Source organism: Chiroxiphia lanceolata, chromosome Z (assembly GCF_009829145.1).
Source record: "Chiroxiphia lanceolata isolate bChiLan1 chromosome Z, bChiLan1.pri, whole genome shotgun sequence".
Taxonomy (NCBI): Eukaryota; Metazoa; Chordata; class Aves; order Passeriformes; family Pipridae; genus Chiroxiphia; species Chiroxiphia lanceolata.
The window spans coordinates 12,464,368-12,479,806 of NC_045671.1; the positions used below are offsets into that span (position 1 = coordinate 12,464,368).

The 15,439-nt window shown below is 37.1% G+C and overlaps 1 protein-coding gene and 1 long non-coding RNA gene across 3 annotated transcripts in view; both read right to left on the bottom strand.

The window, feature by feature from the left end:
* The window catches only part of FGF10 (fibroblast growth factor 10), a 64,413-nt gene that overhangs the window by 41,839 nt on the left and 7,135 nt on the right, over positions 1-15,439 (bottom strand). The gene's annotated exons all lie outside the window — the stretch shown is intronic.
* Positions 8,599-13,648, bottom strand: LOC116780890. Its single transcript, XR_004354695.1, has 4 exons — positions 13,370-13,648; positions 10,901-10,989; positions 10,596-10,644; positions 8,599-8,675 (listed from the first exon to the last, which is right to left on the bottom strand). It is a non-coding gene; the product is annotated as an uncharacterized LOC116780890 (long non-coding RNA).

Below are 15,439 nucleotides of genomic sequence, written 5' to 3' on the forward strand. Positions count from 1 at the left end.
AACAACTGGAAATATTCACAGTAAAGCCGGAAATTGTGAAGCTTAGCAGACGTTGACTTTAATGAACATCCTGGGATTGAGTTGTTGCAAGTGTTTATACAAGTCTTTCAAAAAGGAACAGGGCTGGTATTTTTGTCACCATGGAAATCTTTTTAATGCTTTTATTCAGTGGAACCCAAATTAGAAAACAAATGCTCAGAAGAAAGAGCAGTATACATCTAGATTGAGGGTACAAACTCTTTACAAGTGCTAATGTTGATTTTCAGACAACTCTATTTCAATCTAGCTTAAGTACATTGCATTTTCAAATTTTGACTGGCTTTCTTTTGCCTAGAAAAGTGTCTAATTTCACCTTTAATCTTCCATTATATTTCTAGCTACAATTTCAATCTGTCCTGCTTTTTTTGATATGTATTTTACAAGAGTGTCATTCCTCAGTGCATAATGAGCATGAATTCAGGAGTGGTGCAATGCTTTAACTTTTGTTACCTATAATGAGCAATTTTCAACATGCGCATTTCGCATTATGTTCTGTTTCCAAATATGTCTTACACTGTTCTACTTACTGATGGAATGGAATAAACAAACAAAGCCAACAAGCTACTCAAAGTCAATGACTAATTAAGTGTTAATGTTCATGAAGTGTGTCAAAGCAAACAAGGGACCAACGGACCTTGTTTGCCACACTCTTAAAGCTACTTATGAAACATATAACTGGTCATCTTGATAATGGAAAAATAAACAAAAAACAACTCATAAAAGTTGGGGTGTGTAGATTTTGTCCAACTGAAAGTGCCTGGGCAACTCACAAGGAACTCAAAGCTGATTCTGCAAGTCCTGCATTCAAGTGATGTTCAAACTCCAGAAAATTATCCAAGTGCCTACAGTATAAAAAATGAGATCCTTAAAATTGTATATGAACTCTATTTACAAAAAATGGAAAAGGCTGCACTTATTTTAACTATGCTATATTTCATGGGCCAGCTTCCACCACTGAATGTTAAACTCATCTTTTTTGACTTGCACTATGAGTTAAAAGACTTTTCCCCCATTATATGGTTCCCCTGGGACCAGCAACATCTAACCTGTCCAAAAGGGATGTTGGTTCCAGAGGTTCTTGCTTACAGGGAATAAAAGCTCTACTCTAGACTGTTCTATATTAGAGCAAGCTCTTTCCAAGTTGCCTTCTTTGAAAAAACTACTATTGCATAGCAGTTAATTGCTATTTACAGGCATTATTATACCAACAGCTTAGTCTGTTTCAATTAATATTAAGTAGAATTCAAGTCTCCTTCCACCCACTCTTTCAAAGAACAACATTAAATATAAACTCAATTTAACAACTCTGCCAAAATTTATTAATTTCATTAACTGAACTACCTAACACTCTTTTATTACACAACATACTAAATTATATAAACATATTCTTTGGCATATGTGCATTTTAATTCAAAACCAGAGTTGGACAGCACAATGCAACAATTGGCAAATCACAATCTTATCTTGGCTTTTGTAGTAATAATGTCCAAACAAAAGTAGACATTTACTGGCAACAGCAAACAGCAGAACTCACGTCTTTTTCTTTTCACAATTCACAGTATCATGTTGGCATTTGTTATACATTTCTAAGCACATTTTGACTGCTAAAAATGTCCCACATCATATTTCACCATAATGGCTGTTTCACATTATATTTTTGTATCTAATCCACTTAAAAAAATGATGATCCAATTATTTTTGGTACAAAAGAATTCCTTAGGAATTCTGGTAATTAAATCTAGCAACCTGGAGAGTTCCTTGAGTGTCCTATCATTTTTTCCTTCTGTGATCTCATATAGGCAAATTCAAGACAGCTCCTATGCAAGCAGTGTCGAAGTTGCTTCAAGCATACGAGCCATATCAAACAGATTTAAAAGATTATTGTGCTGCTGCTCTGAAGAAGCAGGAATGAGGTGAGACAGAAGTGAATTGCCACACTTTGAGCTCACTGGCTGACCTTCCAACCCTTCCTCAACTTGTTCCTGCACACTCCAAAGCGTAAAGCTGCCTCTTCTCTTCAAAAGGAGTAAAGAAAATGGTGTTGGAATGTAAGAAAATATTGTAACGAGATAAAAGGAAGCAGTTACTTGCCTTTTCATTTCTTTGTTTTGTATAGCAGATAACTGATTTCATTGGAGTTTGGTCTGTAATAAAGTAATCTTATATAAGACATGATTGTCCTGAGGACTGTATTTGTTTGAAAACCTTATGCTTTCTGTTTTCAACCTAACACCTACATGAATTCTATTAAAAAGAGAACGATTTATCAGCATGTTCACACTGCAATCTTGACAACACTTCTGTTTAATCAGTATTACTATTTTACCAATAAAATTTAGTCTTTGGCTAAATATAGAAGAGAGAAAAAATATTGCTTAAACTGGAAAAACACCCTCACAGAACCTCAAACATTTTTGACAAGTTCAATATATGCAGGTGTTCTATTAAATTTACTTCAAGCTTTTATTAAAAAAAGAAAGATTAGGTACATTAAATAAAAAGAAAGGTTTTAGAAATGCCTGTTTAGCTGTCAAATGTTTGTAGGATAGGCAGGAATCTTTTTGCATGTATATATGAAAGAAATATCACACAGAGGATGTGCAGCTGACCTACAAATTTATTTGAATGCATGACTGACATATGCAAAATGTACAAGCATGTATGAAGGCTTTGACATGCAAGTGTGGGGACTGGACAAGTGCAGCTCTCATGCTTTGCTAACGATAGTTTCTCCCAGACAGTTTATGTAGTGTGCTGAGAGTGTCAACTGATGTGGAGAGTACTGGAAACTTTCAGGCGTAATTAACCTCTGCAGCCTCTTAATGTAGTTCCACCTATAATCCACAGGTCCATATCAGAGAAGAGCAAAGAGTTTGTTCAGGCACAATTGAAACATTTCACAGAGAAGTCACTGATTAAAGCCAGATGTACAGACAGTAAAAGAAAATGAAAACAGAAAAAAAAAAAAAAGTCATGTGGTGCCCATTAACTCCATATATCAGCTGAAACAGTCCACGCTTCTTCTGTGACATCTTGATGCATCAGGGGAGGACTAAGATTAGCTTTGTTTGATATATCCATCTTAGAGTGACAGAAACAGGTGAAATTATACCTAAGGGCTTCAGGAAACACTGTACTGAAAAGATTTGCCACAATATGAAAAAAACCACAATTGTCAACACATTATTTTCTCCCCTCATCAACATAGAAGCAAGAGACCTGTGTCATGTCAAATGCAAACAAGCAGTCACAGAGAATTATCTATGGGCAGGATTTTTCAAGATCAACAGTTTCGTGCACAGTGTTAAGCCGTTACGGGTATATGTCGCAATTCTCTAGTATTTCTAATTCAATAACTTTTAGGGACTGAAGCTAATATTCACTGCCTGGAACTGTCTATTCCTGCAGTCGTACAGGCTTCAGTGCCTTGAGCTTCAAGTACTAACTCAGACATTTTATAAACTGTCAAACTTCTTGCCTGAATCAAGAACTTGGACACAGGCCTGTGCAAAACACAACATAGTCATTCTCTACCTTTACCATCACGTCAGTAGTGAAAAGCTTGATTATTTTGGCAAAGAACAGTACAACTCTCTTCTGAGGATTTATTTGCTCATTCTCCAGTTCTTTCCTTTTTTTGAATTACAAGCTACAGGTAACTTTTATGACCAAATGTTATTTCATTTGAAAATATCACTAATTTAATTTCATTTCCCCATAGAAGTAATGGGCTTCAACCAAATTTTAAATTCAACTTCCTAAATATTATGATAAAATAATTTTTTATATTTCTAAAAGAAAGAGAAAAATCTTGTTAAACTTACTATAGTAAAAAAAAAAAAAATTCAATTTGGACAGTTTTCATGACATATTTTTAACTAATTCCCAGAAAATGTCATGCTTCATCTAGACTGACATTATTTTAGACTTTCATTTTGTAAGAAAGTCTTTCTCAATATTTCATATTCACTCTAATTGGAAAATGCTCTGGCATTTCAACATATTTAAGAAAGTAGGGAAAATAAGTTCCTTCCCCAAAACACTCATAACCCAACATTCTCCTTTCAAATTTCAAGAGGTCTTATATGCAAATCAATGAGAGTAAAATATTACATGATAAATGTCTTAAATTCACCTTTGTCTACATTAGCCATATTCAGATCATCAGTCTTGACAGAGTAATTCAACATTTTCAACATTTTACCCTGTCAAATACACTGTAAACCAGGCCCATTTCTATTGTCTATACTTATTTTACTAATTGGGCAGACAGCATTCATTGGTAGAAGTGAGGTCTGGTTTGGAGGTTTACTAGTTTTGGCAATTTTGGCATTCCTCTTTTAGGTTTTGGACAGTGGACTGGTGGACAGTTCTAGTTTAAGATCTTAAGGTACATAGAAGCAGTTCTTGGAACACAGCAGAATGAAAGCATTATCTTATAAGAAAAGAGCATGTCTAGAACAGATCCAACCATCAACCAGTAAGAAATGCTTCAAATTAAACTGCCCCAGAAAAGCTATTAAACCATGGTCTGGAAAACAAGACAGCTGTTTCCAGGGTGCCACACAGGAATTTCTATGCTCCACCATGCATGGCTTATCAGCCTATGTGGATGTAGCTACATTTCTTCACATTCAGAACCCATAGGAAAATAGTGGGCTGTGTCTTAGCATGCTGTTCTCTGTTTAGCAATGAACTTAGTGTATTAAGTTTAACAGAGGCCAAAAAAAAAAGGGGGAGAATACAACTGCCCTCTACATTTACACTGCAGTAGTAAACTGTAAAGAATAAAAGCTTTGGGTCAGTTAAAGACACTACTTGGGCAAAAGAATTGAAAGAGCACTGCTGATTATCACAAAATCATAGAATCATTAAGGTTAGAAAAGACCTCCAAGATCACTGAGTCCAAGCTTTGAACAAACACCTTGTCAACTAACCATGGCACTAAGTGCTGCACCCAGCCATTTCCTGAACACTTCCAGGGTTGGTTACTCCAACATCCCTTTGCAAAGCCCATTGCAATGCTTAACCAACATTTCAGTGAAGAAATTCTTCCTGATGTCCAAACTGACCCTCCCCTGGCACAGCCTGAGGCTATTTCCTCTTGTCCTGATGACAGTATTTTGGTTGAAAATAAGAATTATTTGTAGTCCTTAGAGGAGTGAGACTGTGGAACAGTCTATAGCTAAGGGGTATGGTGAGCAAACCTATCTGGTGTTAATTGAATTTGTTAAACTTCTGAATAAATTTAAAAAATGAACACTGGTGATAACACTATTAGAGTATGAGAACTGCCATGAGGTTTTCTTTTGTCCTGCTTTCCCGTGATTTGACACATTTTTAACTAACAGACACACACCAAGCAAGTGTAAAAAATGCTTATTGCAAGGCTGTGCCTGCAACATAGCTCCCCACTCATCATAAATCACACAGCAATGCTGTTTCCTTCCTGATCCTGGGACACAAGGCCTGTCTGGTTACTTTGAAGTGATCCACCAAAAATTGATGTTACAAGAAGAAGTCAGGGGAAGATAAGTAAAGACTGTTTTTTATATGGTAAGTTCACTGGTTACCCATTATATGGCTTACATGGCTTGCAGAACTTCTCTATTTTAGGTCAAGAGCCACAAACCATTTCCCACCTATCTGCAATTCCCAAACTGCCACAGACAGATGTTTGTAGGCGGGAGAGGCCATCTGGGAATGCCCATCTTGTCTAAGACAATGTGTTCTGGAAGTGTGGTAAAGATGCCACTGATACTGTGCATAGGCTACTGTTCCATAGAAACTATCTGCTGAAGGTATCCAGTAGGAATGGTTCCAATATGGGTTTGCCTTTGATATTCATGCAGACATTGCGAAGACAAGAGTTTATACAGTAGTTGGAGGGTACAGAAAAATGAGCTTATTGTGGGAATGCAGAGTGCTCCCGCCTCCCCATTGCATCTTGCAGCAAAATTAATTATTTTTAAATTTCCTTTTCTTTTTTATCTCACAACTGGCCTTTTCCTTGGCTATTTCAGCCTTCTGTAAAGCTGACATCTGCAATTTTTTCCAGGACTGGCACAACTCATAAAATCAACTCATATTTACTCCTAGACTAGGTTCTAAGGTGGTATTATTACTTTTATGAGGTGTTGAAATGATGTTCTTGAGAGAAATTGAAATCACAGTGAGAATAAATTGACTACTTTGCCAATTTCAGAGAAATACTAGGAATGCATAAAACTGAGATCTGAGATTCTGTAGAGGGTCAAAACTCCGTCCTCTCTGTTCAGAGTCTGCATGATTTTGGTAATTTTATTTCAAATGTCACTCTTTTAACACTCCCTTTACTTCTTTTTTCCATTCTAAAATATCCTGCATGCCTTTTATGAATCGTGCCTAAAGGAAAAAAAAAATATCCATACCAGCCACTCTTTATGTGATTTCTCCAGATGGAGCTTAGCTGCTCTCCGACCACTCCAGTGTACATTTGCTTTAGGTAATATCATCCAGAATGGCTGAAATCTTGTATTTATGCCAGTAAAGCTAAGAAGTGTTATTTCTCCTGGGGGAAGTTTTGAAATGCTAACATAAGCTGGTGAGATTTAGTAACCTCCAGCTGAGGATTCAGAACAAGTGGCTGGAGGGCTTCTCCTCTACTTACTCACTTCTGGCCCTGATTCCCTGATTGCAGCAGTCTCTTTTTCAGACCTGTTTGCCTTGTCTATCTGTAGGCATTTTTCTTTGGTTCCTGCATGAATATATTTTCTTCTATCAAATATCTCCTAAACACTGACTCGTCCATACAAACTTAACAGTAGGAGAAGGAAGCAATTAAACCTACGAATTTAGAATCCATATGCAAAATCTGCTGGTTTTCAGACTGTGTACTTTCAAAAGGACAGGCTCTCTACAGATGGTATCTGTAGTGAATACATTAATGACATTTTAAACATTTATCTTTCCTGATAAAATAAACTCAGTTCCCAAACTCTTCCAAAGGATATCTTATGGGCTACATGCAGCTCCTAACTTTGCTCATTAAGAACATCTTATTGTCAAACATTGACAACTTTATTTACTCCACTGGCTGATGGGCATTTTTACCAAGAGTTGACAAGAGGACACTTTCCAAAACCTCTGCCATTGGATAGAATTGTCTATTGTCTCTAGTCAATCACTTCTGTGGACTGTTCTTCCACTTTCTGTGTCTCTACGTAGTGTTATATTTGTCATCTAATCTGTCCTACATGTACATCTATGTTGGAGACATCCTCTACTATACAAAATGAATAGTATTACCCTTTATCCTTCAATTCCCAGTTCTATTAAGAAAAAGTATGTCATCCTTTGTATTGTAAACACAAAATAAAGAACAGAGTAGAATCACCAGGCTAGGAATTTATGTTGGAATAAGCATGAATAAAGGAGAAAATCCTGGTCTTTGAACTCTCTGCCTCAGTCCCAGTCTCTGAAGAAGAGGAAAATAACATAGCCATATTTCAAGTTTTGGTTGGCGAATGTCTGCAGAGATGAGAAATTCTAGCACTGAATAGTAAGCCTAAGATCTACAGCACATTGCCAGTTTTTTCTGTGACACATGAGAATTTAAGCACTTGTTATTTTGTTTTTGTTGCAATTCAACAAAATTTCAGCCACCACTTATTGAAAGTAACCATGGAGTTATTGTTCTGAATATTGCTACAGTAAAACAGTCTGTTGGCCTAACACAGGACTCTGTAATTCTGTCTTTTTCTAAAGAACTCTTACCCAGTTGAAAAGTTCACCTTACCATATCAGTTATTTTTGTTTAGAATATATTAACTTTTTGTTCCTAATGGAAGCCAGCTAGAAAAATGAGGGTGAGAGGTTAAACATACATCTGGTCTCACTATTTAAAATAGAGGTTTATCTTTTGCACGTTGCTGACGATAATTTAGAAAGATGGGGGGGTACAAAGGAAAAGCACACTTGTATATTTTCCTGTTATGAAAATGGCAGCCTCCATTTTTCATTTGACATATGAAATAGCTCTGCCTGTGCTTTTCAGCTTTGTCTTTAATTGTTGGAGCCAAGAAAAGGATGTGAAGAAATGAGAGATTTTACTTGGGCTGGTAGGACCAAGCAGACTATATGGCAAGCATGGCTCTCATTATGCTTAAGTGAATTAGTGTCTGTTTCCTTTAAAAAAGGAGGGGGTAAAAAAGGAGAGATTAACAAGCCACCAAGGGCCTGCTGTAAGATTTTGACACTTTTAGTGGCTTGTGACAAATGACTCGTATCAGCTCTCCTTCAAAATCAGAAAACAAATCTACCGCTTGGATAAGGAATGCAAAAAAACCAACAAAAAAGCAACAGCAAAAGACTCTATTACAAGGTCATGATGACTAGGGCTCATTACCACTGGAACAAGAGAACAGATAAGTTCTTTAATTGACTAAACTCCGAAATTGTTATTAGATATGTAGAAGACCCTAACATTTGTCATCCTTTGCTAGGTAAAGCATATGCTATGGTCCTTCTGAAGACATTAATGTGTCTAATTAGTGCAATAATGACACAGATTTCTACTTATTCTCAAGAGATGTTCCAGCCCTGCAATCAACTTAATAACTCTCCTCTGGACTCATTCCAATAGGTAAATGGCTTTCCTGTGTTGGGGGCAAAATGTGTGCCCTTCAGTCAGGACCCCCACAGATCCTTTGGAAACTTCACCTTATGTGCTACATTGGTTGCACTGTCATGCAATCTACTCTTGCATTATTAGTCTATCTGTGGAGGGAGTTTTGCACATAGAACTTCTATAGTTTGGCACACAAACACATATATAAATTAAGACTTTATACACACACACACACACACATATATAAATATATTTATAACAGGATCTTTGAAAAACAGAAAGATTCTGAAACCACAATGAAAAAATATTTAGCTGAAAACCCAACAATATGAGCACTAAACAAATGCCAAACCGAAGTTTACTCAAACAACAAAATTACATTCCCCTCCCTATTATGGACTTAATGAGAAGTGTCGAGTAACCTCAGTTACAAATTCTTGCATGAAGCACAAGGTAATGGAAAGCATTAGATGTTTTTATCTACTGGTCTTCCTGCTAATCATTAGGTACTTCTTGAGTCTGCATTGGTGTGTGAGCACAGGTATGTACATCCCACACCTGTGACTCCCTTTTAAAGGATTTTAAATTGTGATTAAGGTTTGGAGGTCCCTGGATAAGAGAGCTGACTAACACTTCCTCCATCTGCACAGTGGCAGGTTTTTTTGTAGCATCATTGAATTTAATAATTGACAGCACTAGAGTTCTTCCTGAATATAAGCACTGTGTTTTTGTTTTTTAAAAAATTTCATTTTGGACGATGGAATTACTATGATTCTGTCTGCACTTAAAAGCTTTATCATTCTTTGTTATGCCCTGAGTACAGTTGGAAACAAAAAGGTTAGGTCTTGCTGACCTTTATGGTCTACTGTGTACATCTATAAAATTAACAAAACCAAAAAACAGTTCTACAGTAAAGTTATTATAGATATTTTACAATAGTGTTTGTCTCTAAAGCCTCATCTTTGCAAAATGCTTCCTGTTTCATAAGCAGAATCAGCTGTAAGCACAGTCCACAAATACATGTGTGGCAGAACTGAAGGAATAAAGCAAGCATGGCGAATTTTGAGCAAATCTGGATAATGCTTTGAGGAATTATTTGGTGTGTGGTCTGAGGCAAGAAGCCACAGAGAGACGGAAGTTAATCTTATGTACTCCCCAGCTGCAGATATGTCTTTTTGAGAGCTGACCACAGCAGGAGAAACTGAAGAAATGACCAAGAGACCAGATTAATACCACATGAGCCAAGTGTCAGCCTCATTATAAGTGTTTTCACTAAAGTTGAAAAGACATTAACTTCGATGGCTGTCATTTCAAAGCAAAGTTGTGACATTTAAAAGTAATTGTAATAAATTAAACTGAAAGAATAATGTCTGTGACACTAAAGGGGAAGTACCATTAATTTAAAGAAATGATAGAAAATAAAAAACCCAAACGAATAATTTCAATATGTTAACTCCAATGCATCGACAGCATTTCAGGGAAATTAAGGTACTCCCAAAACCACATAATATTTTAATACAATAAATATTAGGTGGCTATCATGCTCAGACTTCTTTGACTGATAGGTCTGACAGTAAGGAGTGAAATGACAATTATATTTTAACTGTTTAATCATGGAAACTATAGAAAACCTTGAGCTAAAACATCCTGATGTTCATAACTTCAAAGCAAAAGAAATTTTGACATTACTTGTGATTATAATTTCATGTAGCAGAATCCGATCTAGAGCTCAGCTTGACAAGAAGATCCAATTTGTGCTCCACCCATGCTATTTGGTTGGGAGCTATTTTGCCATTAACTTTTGTTTTATGCTATGCAACAAATCTGTTGAGCAATCTTGACAGAATGCTTGTGAGAAGAGCTATAGAATAATTTTTTTTAAAACATTTTTTCCAGTCAAAGGACAAACAGCTAAGTCTGCTAGAGTTAAGAAGTACCCTATTCTTACCTGTCCTATAAGAGGACAAAACTGCCCTTGCTGTTTCTTATATCCAAACCTTTAAGTAAAAAAAGAATTATTACTCTCTGGGTGGACTTTTTTTGCTGGCACTCATCACACTGTTACTGGTGTTTCACAAATAATTTGCTTTCATAACACCCTTGCTCATATAGGAAATATTGCTAGCCTCATTTTATAAGCAGAAAAGAGACAAAGAGAAATTAGACTTGTATCTCCTTAATATATGATTTGAAACAATTAGAAGTCACTGTTCTTGACTGGTTTATGTCACATGAGAAAACGAAGTATCATACTAATGTATGGCTGCTTTACAGTCTAAATGCCACAGGATATACAGGCTGGGCTCCAATTACCACTTCCCAGGTTCTTCAGGCACACGAAGCTGTGAAAGAAATGATGCATTCATAGTACCTGGAGCACAGATTTTTATTTTTTTTTTTTAGCACTGTCACCCTTTCCCTGGTCTGCAGTATCTCCTGTTGTATGTTGGGAATAGGAAGCATCACTGTCAGTCTGCATGATCTCAACATCTCCTTCATCATTCTTGGCCTAGGACTAGGGATGCCCACAAAATAAAATCCAAGAGGAGCAGCAAAACTTCTTAAATTGAATCCATTTTCGGGCTTCAGTGCTAACCTTACTAAATTTCATATTAGCTGCCTAAGTGGTTTAAACTACTCATTGCACTAAGAAGTGAGTCAGTGCTTATGTGTGCTCATGAATGTTTGGAAGCAGAGGTGATGCTGTTCTATGAATAAAAGCTATCAGACGTGACATTAAATGTTACTGTTCATAAGAATCATTGTACTTGCACATGTGCTTTCAGCAGCATCTTCACCTCTAAGAAGCTGAAACAATCATTATTTCCTTCTATTTCTCACATGCTATCTAAGCTACTTCTGTCAGAACCACATAAAGTGAAAATTTAAAGTGTTTGCAATGATTTGTAACTCAGAACACCTAGTGAAACTCAGCTTGTGATAACTTTTTTCTCCAGTTTACACATGGTGGTGCTTTAGCTCAGCCATTCAGCCAAAGTACATATTGATGAATGACCCAGCTACTTGCAAGGGTAGCACCAAACCCATCCATGTATCTTGTATGGTAGGTTATACTTTCAGCATCTGAAGAGACAGCTGAGCAATCAGGCCTAGACCCTGAAGTAGACTAACAGCAAGCTACCCCAGCTTGGCTCATGAGGTTAGCTCTAGACTCTTCCGCTGCTTCTTTTCATGTTATCATTAGTTTTGCAGTTACAGATCCTCAGTGAGCACAGAACTTCTGTATTGCAGTTATTAGCACAGTGTTTTGACAAAGGAAAGGTGTCCTGTCATCAGAATGGGAGCTGCATGCACCACTCTGCTTTCCCTGAGACAGGGAAGAAGGGCAGAGTCAAGCCATGAGCCAAGGTTACAGTTCAGGGGAAGGTTTTGATCACCTTGCCTCCAACAGACACCTGCCACAGGTACTAAGATAATTCATATGGATAAGAAAGGTACTTCCAAGATTGACTTCCAGATTATCCTGTGCAGAATCAGGAGCTGAACACAATAATCCTTGTGAGAACCTTACAAGTCAGGATATTATACGGTTCTATGGCATGGTTTATACTTCTAATGTTTACATCCAGGAAAAACCATAGGAAAAAATGGTTTGAGAAAAAATGGGTCTGGGAAACACAGAGAAAAAAGCTTTGTTCTGTTGAAGTTAAAAGATTGTTTCAAGGAAGACCAGGAATTTTAGCATTTCCTAAAGTGTCATAGAAATTTATGAAAAGAAGACTCTAACACCGCAGTCCTATAAAATCCACTTCGCATTAAATGAAGTCATCATTATAGAGCATACATATCTGTGCACACATATATTTTGTACTAACAAACTTGTAACTACGTAACTATTTCATATCTTGAAGATAAGCTTACAGAATATGACATATTTTTTAACATTAAACATATCAGTCACAAAAATATTCTATCCCACTGTGGCAGCTTGGACTTGGCTCCTTGCCAAGTGCCCAACACCACAGCAAAAGCCCTTCCCCCCCCCTTTTTGTCTATGAACACATGGGAAGCAAAGGGAAGGAAAAAAAACCCCAGAAGAACTGAAATAAGAGACCTAAAGCAATATATATATGTATTTACATGTATATACAATTACAAAACTATATACACATAAGAAAGAAACCCCCAACACCCCCCAAAAAACAGAACAATAGACATACACAATCAACAAAGAACTATCAAACCAAAATTTTAATACTTTCCTTAAGAAAACAAAAGCCACTCCACCAAATCTCTCCTCTCAAATAGTTAAAACAACAGGCTTCACAGGCCTCACTCCCACCACACGAGCGAGATTGGCTGCAGGGAGCCTGCTCTCTCCAACTTTGCCAGAGGAGATCTGGCCAACCAACTTCCTCCAACTTCTATTTATATTCCTACTTATGTAAAGAATAACATGGAATATTGAGACACAGGTACTTCCTTAGTTTCGACCTGGTTGCCAGGAAGAGGCCTAGACCAAACCATTACACCCACCCTATTCCATCCTTCAAAAATTAAACCACTTAGCATTCTAGAGTGTTGATGTCCTTCAGGTATATGTTTCTCACAATAAACACAGTGCATGGTATTATCATAGAGAAAATTTTAAGAAAAAACAAACAAACAAACCACCAAGAGCTTGTGGCTGTTTCAAAAATTGCTTATTACTTTCAAGGGCAAGTTTGCCAATCCTTCTGCTTGCAAGTAGTCCACACTGACTTTGATATTAGGAATAAAGCAGGTTAATAATCCTCTTGAAGAGGGTAATGTGAAGAAGAGAACTCCAGGACATGTACCAAATAGTATGGACAGAATAGGGCCAGAGATGACACAACAAAATTGGGAGTTGGAAGTTTATATCACAACACCAAACACACACTGTTACAGAAATTCAAAAGGCATCTTAATGATTTCATAGTTTCAATCTGTGAGCAAAGAGATGATACAACGAGATCAGACAGGACAATTCAACATCACTGGCAGTTCACAGCTGCCAAAGTGGGTAAGACATGCTCCCCCCCTCCCTGCTTCTCTCCCACTCATGACACATGCTGCCTCCATTTCTTTCTTGTCATCCTTTCTGGTGCTGCTCTGGTACTTGTCACACTTCCCACCCACTTCCTCTAATGCAAGCACAATATCATTGATTTATACCCAGGCTCCACTTAACACCATGCCTTAACTCCAATTAAATAACATCCCGAATCCTTCCAAAATGCTTCAGCGTATCCTCCTCAACTCCCACACATGCTGACTACAGCTGCACAGCTGTGCATCAGGAACCTAAAAAAACCCCTTATATTTCACTTATTTCCATGCAGTGTTTGAACCTCTAATATCAGTGGCAGAAAAAAGAAAACCAATGGGATTCCTCATCCCCCTCACCCCCTGCCCCCATTTTCACTTCTGCTACTCATGTAGAAAGAGGAGTCAGGAATTGCAAAAACCAACTAAGCTTATTGTCCTTCACATGTGTTTTCCACTATGAAAGGAGCAGGCATCATATTGCTTTCCTAAATCAAGGTTTATGAAATATCTGATCTTTATTTTTATATAACATTCACAATCATTCGTGATTCTAGTATCTGTAACCTTTTCTTCTTTTGCACAACACCAAAAATTATGGAAAGAGGAAAGAGAAAAGCAATAACAGTATTTGGTGTAGTTTCAACATTTCCTTTTTTCTTAGATGTGTGTGAAAATTCCTCTTTAACTGCAGAAGACATACACTACTGACAGATTATTTAGAGGTAAATGTGAAAGGGGACAGGCTAATAATTCTTTAGGCTAACCATAAAATAGGTGAATGCTTTACAACTGACATTGTGAGTATATCAACCCAGTAATTGGATGCACGTGTTAGCAGCAGTAAAAAGGCACTGTCCAGTTGTCCACCTTACATGGGAATCTACTTTGAGTGTATTCTTTGATTTACTGTTGCAATTAGAACTGAATGTTCAAAGAAAGAACACAAGTGACCTAATTTAAAAAGAGTGCCTTTAAAGCCACTATTTGGTGTGTGACTTGGCTCACTTGTAACCATTTCTTTCCCCTGAAACTTCCATTTATTGCACTGTACTCATGAAGCAGCATAATCACTTTTAATAATCTGCTCAGCTAATGAATTCGGTTTCAATAACCATTCAGTGATTAAAGATTAAGCCACTTCCTCCTGACTCCTACCCGTGAAGATTTTAATTCTCTTCATAAACACAAAGAGCTTTCCCAGGCTGACTTTTCAAAACTTCATGAAACACTGTTTCCTGTCTCCTTTTTACTGTGTTCTAACCAACAGAGATATTTTACAGCAAATTGACACAAGAAACAGAAGCAATTAGCAGAGCTAGGAAAGGATCCTTGCATGCATCATTGATTATTTTTCACTATAAACCACCTGAGCAATGAAAGGCAGCAAGACAGTAAAATATTGCATCAAAGTAAGTTGTCAAAACAAAAGAAGAAAAATTTGTTTGACAAGTACAAACAGTCAGACTAGCAGCACCAGCATACCTACCTACTGAGAAACAAACACGTGCTAAGGTTAACCAAATGCATCCTCCACTTCTGATCTGGTAATTTGGTATACAAAGCCCAAAGCAAGCAAAGGCTATTTATCCATTCAGCCTCATCAAGCTGACACTAGTTGGCAATGCTGATAAACACTCGAACTATTTGTGCTGTTCAATGTGAAGAAGAGCTCTCAAATGATAAACCCCAGAATAAGGTAGTTCAGTGTCTAATGGCAACTGCAAGCAGCGGTAGCAAGTGTTCAGAAGGAGCAAACAGAAG